Source organism: Coffea arabica, chromosome 3e (genome assembly GCF_036785885.1).
Source record: "Coffea arabica cultivar ET-39 chromosome 3e, Coffea Arabica ET-39 HiFi, whole genome shotgun sequence".
Lineage (NCBI taxonomy): Eukaryota > Viridiplantae > Streptophyta > Magnoliopsida > Gentianales > Rubiaceae > Coffea > Coffea arabica.
In genome coordinates, this window is record NC_092315.1 from 6,806,755 (window position 1) to 6,818,264 (window position 11,510).

Genomic DNA, 11,510 nt, shown 5'->3' on the forward strand with positions numbered 1-11,510 from the left:
TACTTTTTTTTCCCTTTTGGAACAGTGCTGTCCGGCAAGCAATAAAAAAGTTGCAAGAAGCGGGTTTTGAAATTGCTATCAACCATGTATATCGAGAAATGAAGTGAGCAACGAACGCGTTGGTTGATAAAGAGAAGGTATTGTGGAAGAAATGGTTGTCCTTGCAGCCATCCAGTTCGATGAATGCGTCTTTTAAAAAGAAACATTGTCATATTGTGATAGTTCAGAACAATATAGTCAATAGATGTATACAAGATGATCGATAAGACTTATTTTATTGTATATTTGATTGTAAAATTATTTTTGTGTCTAATCCTTGTTGTTTAATTTTTTTTAATGCATATGCAGGTTGACATTTAACGTTGATGCCTGTTTTCTAGCGAGCTCTGCATTAGAAATCAGTTGTGATCTTTGTCGAGACTTCCGAGGTGATGAGAAGATTGGCTTTCGAATTTTACATGTTAAACATTGTCGATGAATTGTTGAAGCTGAAATGCAGTAGATATGGTGTGTATTAAAAAAATATATGATTGTAAAAAGAAAGACGACCCATTTACAGTTTTTGAGACAATCAAAAAGTTGTAAAAGTTGCATTGGACGAGGAAGTGGACGAATCCACAGTTAATGGGGAACTTTTAAGGTAAGTTTGGCTATATGACGATCTTTTATAAGCTGTTTTGATTGTAATTTGAATTGCTTTTTTTTTTCCTTTTGGAACAGTGCTGTCCGGCAAATAACAAAAAAGTTACAAGAAACGGGGTTTGAAATTGCTATCAACCATGTATATCGAGAAATGAATTGGGCAACGAACGCGTTGGTTGATAAAGAGAAGGTATTGTGGTAGAAACAGTTGCCCTTGCAGCCGTCCAATTCGATGAATGAGTCTTTTAACAAGAAACATTGTCATATTGTGATAGTTCAGGACAATATAATCAATAGATGTGTACAAGATGATCAGTAAGACTTATTTTATTGTATATTTGATTGTAAAATTATTTTCGTGTCAAATCCTTGTTGTTTCTGTCTAATCCTTGTTGTTTAATTTTTTTTAATGCATATGCAGGTTGACATTTAACGTTGATGCCTGTTTTCTAGCAAGCACTACATTAAAAATCAGTTGTGATCTTTGTTGAGACTTCCGAAGTGATGGGAAAATTGGCTTTCGAATTTTACATGTTAAACATTGTCGAGCAATTGTTGAAGCTAAATTTCTGGGAATATGGTGTGTATTAAAAAAAATATATGGTTGTAAAAAGAAAGACGACCCATTTATAGTTTTTTGTGACAATCAAAAAGTTGTAAAAGTTGCACTGGGCGAGGAAGTGGACGAATGCACAGTTAATGGGGAACTTTTAAGGTAAGTTTGGTTGTATGACGATCTTTTATAAGCTGTTTTGATTGTATTTTGAATTGTTTTTTTTTTTCCTTTTGGAACACTGTTGTCCGGCAAATAACAAAAAAATTGCAAGGAGCGGGTTTTGAAATTGCTATCAACCATATATATCGAGAAATGAAATGGGCAACGAACGCGTTAGTTGATAAAGAGAAGGTATTGTGGAAGAAACGGTTGCCCTTGCAGCCATCTGGTTCGATGAATGAGTTTTTAACAAGAAACATGGTCATATTGTGATAGCTCAGGACAATATAGTCAATAGATGTATACAAGATGATCGGTGAGACTTATTTTATTGTATATTTAATTGTAAAATTGTTTCTGTGTCTAATCCTTATTGTTTAATTTTTTTTAATGCATATGCAGGTTGACATTTAACGTTGATACCTATTTTCTAGCGAGCACTGCATTGGAAATCAGTTGTGATCTTTGTCGAAACATGCTAGGTGATGAGAAGATTGGCTTTCGAATTTTACATGTTAAACATTGTCGAGGAATTGTTGAAGCTGAATTTCAGGGGATATGGTGTGTAATAGAAAAAATATATGGTTGTAAAAAGGAAGACGGTCCATTTATAGTTCTTTGTGACAATCAAAAAGTTGTAAAAGTTGCACTGGGCGAGGAAGTGGATGAATGCACAGTTAATGGGGAACTTTTAAGGTAAGTTTGGTTGTATGACGATCTTTTATAAGCTGTTTTGATTGTATTTTGAATTACTTTTTTTTTCCCTTTTGGAACAGTGCTGTCCGACAAATAACAAAAAAGTTGCAAGAAGCGGGTTTTGAAATTGCTATCAACCATGTATATCGAGAAATGAATTGGGCAACGAACTCGTTGGTTGATAAAGAGAAGGTATTGTGGAAGATACGGTTGCCCTTGCAGCCGTCCAGTTCGATGAATGAGTCTTTTAACAAGAAACATTGTCATATTGTGATAGTTCAGGACAATATAGTCAATAGATGTATACAAGATGATCGGTGAAACTTATTTTATTGTATATTTGATTGTAAAATTATTTTTGTGTCTAATCCTTGTTGTTTAATTTTTTTTAATGCATATGCAGGTTGACATTTAACGTTGATGCCTGTTTTCTAGCGAGCTCTGCATTAGAAATCAGTTGTGATCTTTGTCGAGACTTCCGAGGTGATGAGAAGATTGACTTTCGAATTTAACATGTTAAACATTGTCGAGGAATTGTTGAAGCCGAATTTCAGGGGATATGGTGTGTATTAAAAAAAATATATGGTTGTAAAAAGAAAGACGACCCATTTATAGTTTTTTATGACAATCAAAAAGTTGTAAAAGTTGTACTGGGCGAGGAAGTGGACGAATGCACAGTTAATGGGGAATTTTAAGGTAAATTTGGCTGTATGACGATCTTTTATAAGCTGTTTTGATTGTACTTTGAATTACTTTTTTTTCCCTTTTGGAACAGTGCTGTCCAGCAAGAATAAAAAAGTTGCATGAAGCGGGTTTTGAAATTGCTATCAACCATGTATATCGAGAAATGAAGTGAGCAACGAACGCGTTGGTTGATAAAGAGAAGGTATTGTGGAAGAAACGGTTGTCCTTGCAGCCATCCAGTTCGATGAATGCGTCTTTTAAAAAGAAACATTGTCATATTGTGATAGTTCAGAACAATATAGTCAATAGATGTATACAAGATGATCGATAAGACTTATTTTATTGTATATTTGATTGTAAAATTATTTTTGTGTCTAATCCTTGTTGTTTAATTTTTTTTAATGCATATGCAGGTTGACATTTAACGTTGATGCCTGTTTTCTAGCGAGCTCTGCATTAGAAATCAGTTGTGATCTTTGTCGAGACTTCCGAGGTGATGAGAAGATTGGCTTTCGAATTTTACATGTTAAACATTGTCGATGAATTGTTGAAGCTGAAATGCAGTGGATATGGTGTGTATTAAAAAAATATATGATTGTAAAAAGAAAGACGACCCATTTACAGTTTTTGAGACAATCAAAAAGTTGTAAAAGTTGCATTGGACGAGGAAGTGGACGAATGCACAGTTAATGGGGAACTTTTAAGGTAAGTTTGGCTGTATGACGATCTTTTATAAGCTGTTTTGATTGTATTTTGAATTGCTTTTTTTTTTTCCTTTTGGAACAGTGCTGTCCGGCAAATAACAAAAAAGTTACAAGAAACGGGTTTTGAAATTGCTATCAACCATGTATATCGAGAAATGAATTGGGCAACGAACGCGTTGGTTGATAAAGAGAAGGTATTGTGGAAGAAACAGTTGCCCTTGCAGCCGTCCAATTCGATGAATGAGTCTTTTAACAAGAAACATTGTCATATTGTGATAGTTCAGGACAATATAGTCAATAGATGTATACAAGATGATCAGTAAGACTTATTTTATTGTATATTTGATTGTAAAATTATTTTTGTGTCTAATCCTTGTTGTTTAATTTTTTTTAATGCATATGCAGGTTGACATTTAACGTTGATGTCTGTTTTCTAGCAAGCACTGCATTAAAAATCAGTTGTGATCTTTGTTGAGACTTCCGAAGTGATGAGAAAATTGGCTTTCGAATTTTACATGTTAAACATTGTCGAGCAATTGTTGAAGCTGAATTTCTGGGAATATGGTGTGTATTAAAAAAAATATATGGTTGTAAAAAGAAAGACGGTCCATTTATAGTTCTTTGTGACAATCAAAAAGTTGTAAAAGTTGCACTAGGCGAGGAAGTGGAGGAATGCACAGTTAATGGGGAACTTTTAAGGTAAGTTTGATTGTATGACGATCTTTTATAAGCTATTTTGATTGTATTTTGAATTGCTTTTTTTTTTCCCTTTTGGAACAGTGCTGTCCGACAAATAACAAAAGAGTTGCAAGGAGCGGGTTTTGAAATTGCTATCAACCATGTATATCGAGAAATGAAATGGGCAACGAACGCGTTGGTTGATAAAGAGAAGGTATTGTGGAAGAAACGGTTGCCCTTGCAGCCATCTGGTTCGATGAATGAGTTTTTAACAAGAAACATGATCATATTGTGATAGCTCAGGACAATATAGTCAATAGATATATACAAGATGACAAAAATGGTCTCAAATACTTACATATCTTCCTGGGAAAAATTTTAGATGACGAAAATTGAAGAAGAATAAAATAGGAAGATATATGTTGAGCAAGAGGAGGACAAAGGAGAATTTTTTGGAGGTGAAGGAAGAGGAGGAGAAAATAGTATAGGAAAGTCCATCGAAATTGAGCATGCCCTTTTAAATGATGATGAGTACGAATTTGTTGCGTTTGTAAATGGGACAGTAGAGGGTGATTGGGAGGTGTCTGAACGGATTTTAGAAAAGATGTTTGAATTTGATGTTGTGAAGTGTCTTGCTGCCGTGTTGAAAGATAAATCTAAAGGGTGCTTTGACATCCATAAACAATTTTGTTTGCTGGTTGTAGTAAACCTCCTCTATTGCATTTAAAACATTTAAAACACATTTAAAACATTGAATAATTGAAAAAAATATTTAAAACATTTAAAACACAAATTAAACATCTTTAAACTGTACATTCAATGGACCGTCTTCCTTTTTACAATCATTTATTTTTTCTAATACATACCATATCCTCTGCAATTCAGCTTCTACAATTTCTTGACAATGTTTAACATGTAAAATTCGAAAGCCAATCTTTTCATCGCCTAGCAAGTCTCGGCAAAGATCACAATTGATTCCCAATGCAGTGCTCGTTAGAAAACAGGCGACAACATTAAATGTCAACCAGCATATGCATTAAAAAAATTAAATAATAAGGATTAGACACAATAACAATTTTACAATCAAATATATAATAAAATAAGTCTCACCCAGGTCTTTTTTTTATAGCAAACAAGTATTGGAAATCGATAGAAACGATATTTTTTCGTTTTGACTTCTTTCAAATTTACCCAATCATCACTAATTAGGTAAAACCCGCGATTTTTAGCAAGTAAATGAGATGAGACCTATCTTCCGAAGATGTATAGGCCAATAAAGTTGTAACATCAACTCTCAAAAGAGCTTTGGACCCCAACCTTGCCACTTTAGACAAGTTTTCTTCCTCCAACAATTTGAGAATCTCGCAATTTTCGTTTAGTATCTCTACTTCACGTGCCTAATCATTAAGATAATTAAATACAACCATTATAACCTAGAAAAATAGTAAATAAGATTAATTAACAACAGTCCATAGGCCTAACGTTCCAAAACAACAAGAGCATTTAAGCTTAATTAACATCAATTATGATGCTTTAATTAGTATTAGTTGATGGTTCATTCTAAATCTATCCATTCCAATTAAAACTATGCAAAGAAATGATTCAATAACTCTACTAGCATATATCCACTTAAGCTCATGAAATAAATCTTCTCTATCTACACGCATATAGTTATCTTAGTCACAACATTATAAGAGATAGCTACCACTACACTATCTGCGAGCATGAATAAAGCAAGTGAAAGGTTGTACGTTTGAACAAACACACAGTTATAGGCATGATTGTACAGACCCTTAGATCAGGAGGATCCTCTGTTTTAATGCGATATCTGGCCATTAGTGCATGATTGCTATCAATAAATGCAACAATCAGATGTTAGTCAATGGTATGCCAGTTGCAGGACATTTTCGAGAAATCACATATATAATCTAGATGTTCCACTGTCGACAAAAATTAGCTGAATTCATGAAAGAAATATTGAAAGAAAGTATCATGGACAAATCATTCTGTACTTATTTCCCTCGAACAAGAAAAAACAGAACAAATGCAGACAGCTGATATATGAAGCTCATATATGACTCATCTGATTTTCTTTTTCCAGTTTTACTTTCATAAAAATCTTCTCAATAACATATCTTCAAAAGTGCATAAAGCTATCTTTTCCAATTTAACACACAGAACATTCTACATGCTAGGACATCAGAAATTCAGAATCAAGATAACTAGATTTCTCATTGTTTAACACAAGCATAATTGGGCACGCAACCAATTGCGATAGAAAAGTACTAGTCTTCAACGAACAGTACATACATATTTGATTACAAGATATCCAGACTAATATTACCTCAACAGTATCAGATCATCTAAACAATTCTTAATTATAGTCCATGTGCTGCAGCGAATGCTACAAACAATGCAACTGCTTGGTTTGTATATATACGACTTAGTTTGCACTCTTCAACTTGAGATCCACAACGAGAGCAAAGGCAACCCACGACAGTTCCAAAGTGGTGTCCTACAGAATCAGAATTTTGGATATCAACATACTTCTTCAATATCAGATCTTACAGCAATAACTCTAAAGAAGAGAACACAGATCTCCAAAACCCATATCACTTCTTGACCTGCTGATAAATGAATAGTGTGTGCTTGCATCACCAATAAGAATAGTATGCTTTGACACATAATCATTGGCATGTATTAAGGATATTGGAAACACCATTGTGTATGTAGCCGATGTAGTGATTTAAAGCACCACTTCAAACTGGCATTAGATGGAAACACCATTGTGTATGTGGCATGTATCCTCTGATGTTTTGGAGTTGCTCATCCAATGTGCTAAGGGACATCCTGGCATATTTACATGCTGCAGTGTTGATAGTCTAGGTTTTATGTCTGTTACACTGAGCTTGATCCGGTGTACTGTTGGGTCCAAATCAAATTTCTTAATCCATTCAGTAGGGGCTAAGAAAAATGTTGCATGGACTCTTTTCCCGAATCGGAGTAATTTTCTAATCAAGAATCCTAGTTTATCACCAAATTGATAAGTATCTTGTTTATCTGTAACGTAATAGCTTTCTAAGAATCCGCAGTCCACAAGAAACTAAGGTGTTAAGGTTATTCTTTTTGTTCCTGCTAAAAGATTTACAATTTCATAGTTGTCTAATGAAATGGATGCTTTATGGCAAAGAAAATCTAATTTATATATACAAAGGCCATTAATTTGGGAATTGTTACATGGATGCTGGTTTCCTGGGCCTTGTGTATTTGGGCATTTTTTATCATGGTCAAAATAATGGTGAGTACTGACTGCTATTTGGTGATTTCAGGCTGGCATTTGGATTATTTGTCTTCGATAGTTTTGGACTGTGCTAAGGATCAGAAGATGTTTATTTTGGACTAGATCAGAGATATGGCTAATATTATGGGCTGGTAAAAAGTCTTTTAGCTGGTATGGTTTAAAGAATATTCTAGGTTTTAAGAATTCAAAAGGTCTTTTTGAAATGGGCCTATCTTGGGCTGAAGAGTTGCCCTATAAAAATGCTAATGATGCTAGCCTTCCTTTAAGCCCTTCCAGCTGTGATATTTGGGCTGTTATGGTCTCATTTTGTGAGACTACAACGGCTTTCATATCCTACAACTGTTGTGACGATGATTTGGTCTTTTCTTTAAAAGAATTCACCTCTTTATTGTATTCCCTGCACTTTTTGTTTAATAAGGCAAAATTTCTAGTCATAGCATCACAATGTCAACAGAATTCTATTCTGTTTACATTATCCTTTTCTACTACATGGCTATAACTGCTATTAGGGGCATCTGTCTGTTAAACTGGCACCCTCATGCTATCATTTCTACATGTCTGATCTATGAAAAAGTTTATGCCAATGCTAATCCTAGCATATTCTAATGCTTCATGAATATTTCTAAATCCTTTACAGAGGGGTTTTTGAAAATTATTAATTTGATCAGCTATAGAAGACCATAAGGAATAGACTCCTGGTGTTCTTCCTCTGGTGACAACAAAGTATTTAAAACTTTGATTTGGAAGATTTTTAAAATAAAATGTTAAAATATTTAGATTTCTAGCTTTGTCTACTGGTGTCTTGCTATTCCAGAGGTTATCTAAGATATCCTACTAAATTTCTTCTATCTTACCTTCTGCAGTGCTATGGAATTGTAGATTTGATCCTTTGGGATACTTGGTGAGTTCCCATTGGCCAATCTTTACCTTTCTGAATTGAGCCATCTGCTAAGATTCAAAAGGAGTGTAAATGAAGCTAGCTTTTATATGCTCAAAATTTACTTTATAACCATTTCCTATATGCTATCTACAAAATTCAGCCATCTTCTTGTAGAGCTTCTTTTTTCATTATACTTATTAAAGAATTTTACTATAGCTTCACAGTCAGTTCTAACTGTTACTTCTGTTTTATTTATGATAAATAATCTAAAGTTATCAAGACTATATCTTACTGCTAGCAATTCTGCATCTATACTACTAATGTTTCCTTTCTCTTTATATTTTCCGCTAGCATACCTGCAAATTTGTTCTTCTATTTTACTACTGTATTTATTTGGTTTAGAGAGTAAAATTGCTCCCCATCCTTTATTGCTTCCGTCACATTCTATTATTAGATAATCTGTGTCTAACGGTAATATTATGTCTGCTAATTTTTCTACTTCTTTTTTAATTTCTTGGACTAACTTTATATCTTCTTTATTAAAAAATTTGTCCCTTTAATGATGTTTTTTAGTATAATGGTGCTATCATGTTGTTTAGATTTTTAATGAAGGGTCGTGCATAATTTAATAATCCTAAGAATTGTTGTAATCTTTTTGTTTCTTCTATTTTATCAGGAAATTCTAGAATCTTTTTACAAATATGTGGTTGCAGTTTTATTCTTCCTTGTCCTTTCTCTGTTCCTAAGAATTCTATATTTGTTTCAAAGAATTGTGCCTTTTTTGAACTTATTATTATTCCATGTTTTATAAATTCTGAAATACTAATTTTAAATGACTAACATGCTCTTCTTTAGTTTTTGAGAATACTAGAATATCGTCTATGTATACTATTACAAAATCTTTATATTTATTAAAAATACTATCCATTTTCTTTGAAATATTGCTGGTGCATTTTTTAAACCAAATGGCATGACTAACCATTTATAATGTCCCAAATGACATGTAAAAGCTGTCCATTTTATACTATCTGGATGCATTTTAACTTGCCAAAATCCTGATTTACAATCAAACTTGCTATAGATATTTTTGCATTGGATTCTATTTATTAACTGGTTTTTATCTGGTATGTCATAACTATCTTCTTTAGTATTATTGTTTAATCTGTTATAATTGATTACCATCCTACTTTTTCCCCTTACTATTTCAATATGTTTCTTTACTATAAATGTTGCACTTCTATGTGAACTTTCACTTTTTCTAATTACCTTTAATTTTTCTAAGTCTTTTATATGCATCTCAAATTCTTTAATATCTTCATTACTAGCTTCTATTTTTCCTGTACTTATTTTTAGATTTGGATTCAATAATTCTAATTTACAATAAGTTTTATCTTTTTCCCAATGGGTTGTTGGATTTTCTCCAAATATTTCCAGTTTTTCTAACTTACTTATTAAGCTGTCTATTTCATATGTCCCTGTCTCTAACATATTATAAATTTTTTCATTTTCTAGTATTTCTAAACTTATTTCTATTTCATCATACTCTTCTAATTCTTTTATTATTTGTTCTTCTTCTAATTGGTAACACTCAGTTTGTTGTATTTTTTTATGGGCTATGTCTATTATTCTATCTATATCTTTTTCTTTATGAAGGGTAAGAGGAGGTTTTTGTTTTTGTTTTGTTTTTGTTTTGGCATGGTTCCACCACGTTTCTGTCGCAACTTTGATGCTATTGGTAATGTATGGTTTCTAAGTATATCTAATCCTTGTCTTGTTAATATTATTCCATTATAATGAGTTAATATGAAGTCTAATCCTATTATCAAGTCAAATCTATGTGGTCTAATGTTAACTTCTGGTAAGTAATATGGTTGACCATGCGTTGGGAGTATTATTTGTAGATTCTTTACTGATTGTGTATATGTATAATATGTTCCATCCATCTGTCTAGCCTGTATCACATGTGTTGCTTTATTATGAAATCTTTCTGGTATGTTATTGCTATTTAAAACTGTGTTTGTACATCCTGTATCTATCATTGCTTTTATAGGTAATTCCCAATCTTCTATTTTTATTATTAAATTTATACTTACTGTATAGAATTTCTTAGTGTTTTTATCATAATCTAATAATTCTGTTAAGTTAGCGGTATTAGTTGACATAAATAGTGTTCAATTGAAAAGAATGCATAACTTGATGCCAAATCCTCGCTGCATCAATCGCTTTGCCTTCTTTATGACTACTTTGAAAAGGGGAGTGCGGTATATATAAATTGTTACTAGCAGATTGACTTTTGAAGGTAAACTCTCATTTTCTTACTACATTTGTTGGTAATCTGGTAACTTTGGAAATTAGTCACCCTGGAGCAGTCTCTGTGTGGTCCTTGCAATTCAACTTCTATGTATGCGAGTCTCTCTTCCTGTTTCTTTGTGGGATTTTTTTAGCAGTTTCCTTGCATTTTCAGCACTTGATTAATTCTTCGACTGCACTCATCTTTGCTTTAATTCACTTGTAGGAATATAGTTCATGAGTTCCTAGTTTCACTTTATGGTTGTAAACTGTCGACTCTGGTGTATATCCGTCATACCTCATCAAGGAGTGATATGGGTTTTGGAGATCTGTGTTCTCTTCTTTAGAGTTATTGTTGAAGGTGTTGTTGTAAGATCTGATATTGAAGAGGTATGTTGATATCTAAAATTCTGATTCTACAGGACACCACTTTTGAACTGTCTTGGATTGCCTTTGCCCTCCTTGTGAGCCTTGAGTTGAAGAGTACAAACCAAATAGTATATATACAAACCAAGCAGTTGTATTGTTTGTAGCATTTGCTGCAGCACATGGACGGCAATTAAGAGTTGTTTAGATGACCTGACACTGTTGCATCATTTGATTGTTTGTAGCATTTGCTGCAGCACATGGACGGCAATTAAGAGTTGTTTAGATGACCTGACACTGTTGCATCATTTGGTACTTCCGTACATGGTCTGAAAATGAAAATTATGAGGCGACTGGCAAGTACTTAATGTTTATTTCCTTGCTCATGCAATTTCTGATTTCATTTCTGTGGTCGAAGAGGTATGGATAAAGCTGCAAATATAGCAATGATGACTATTCTTGATGGTTATCAACGGGCATATCCCGTTGACTCGGGGCCTGTAAATTGTTGTTAGACGCTACCTCTCATGGAGTCAACTAGGCATTGAAGTATCA

At 33.3% G+C, this 11,510-nt stretch overlaps 1 long non-coding RNA gene across 1 annotated transcript; it reads left to right on the forward strand.

Annotated features, from left to right (window-relative positions):
- The first annotated feature begins 10,474 nt into the window (after positions 1-10,474).
- Positions 10,475-11,394, forward strand: LOC140038934 (uncharacterized). The gene is made up of 2 exons (XR_011842438.1): positions 10,475-10,599; positions 10,816-11,394. It is a non-coding gene; the product is annotated as an uncharacterized lncRNA (long non-coding RNA).
- The last annotated feature ends 116 nt before the right edge of the window (positions 11,395-11,510 follow it).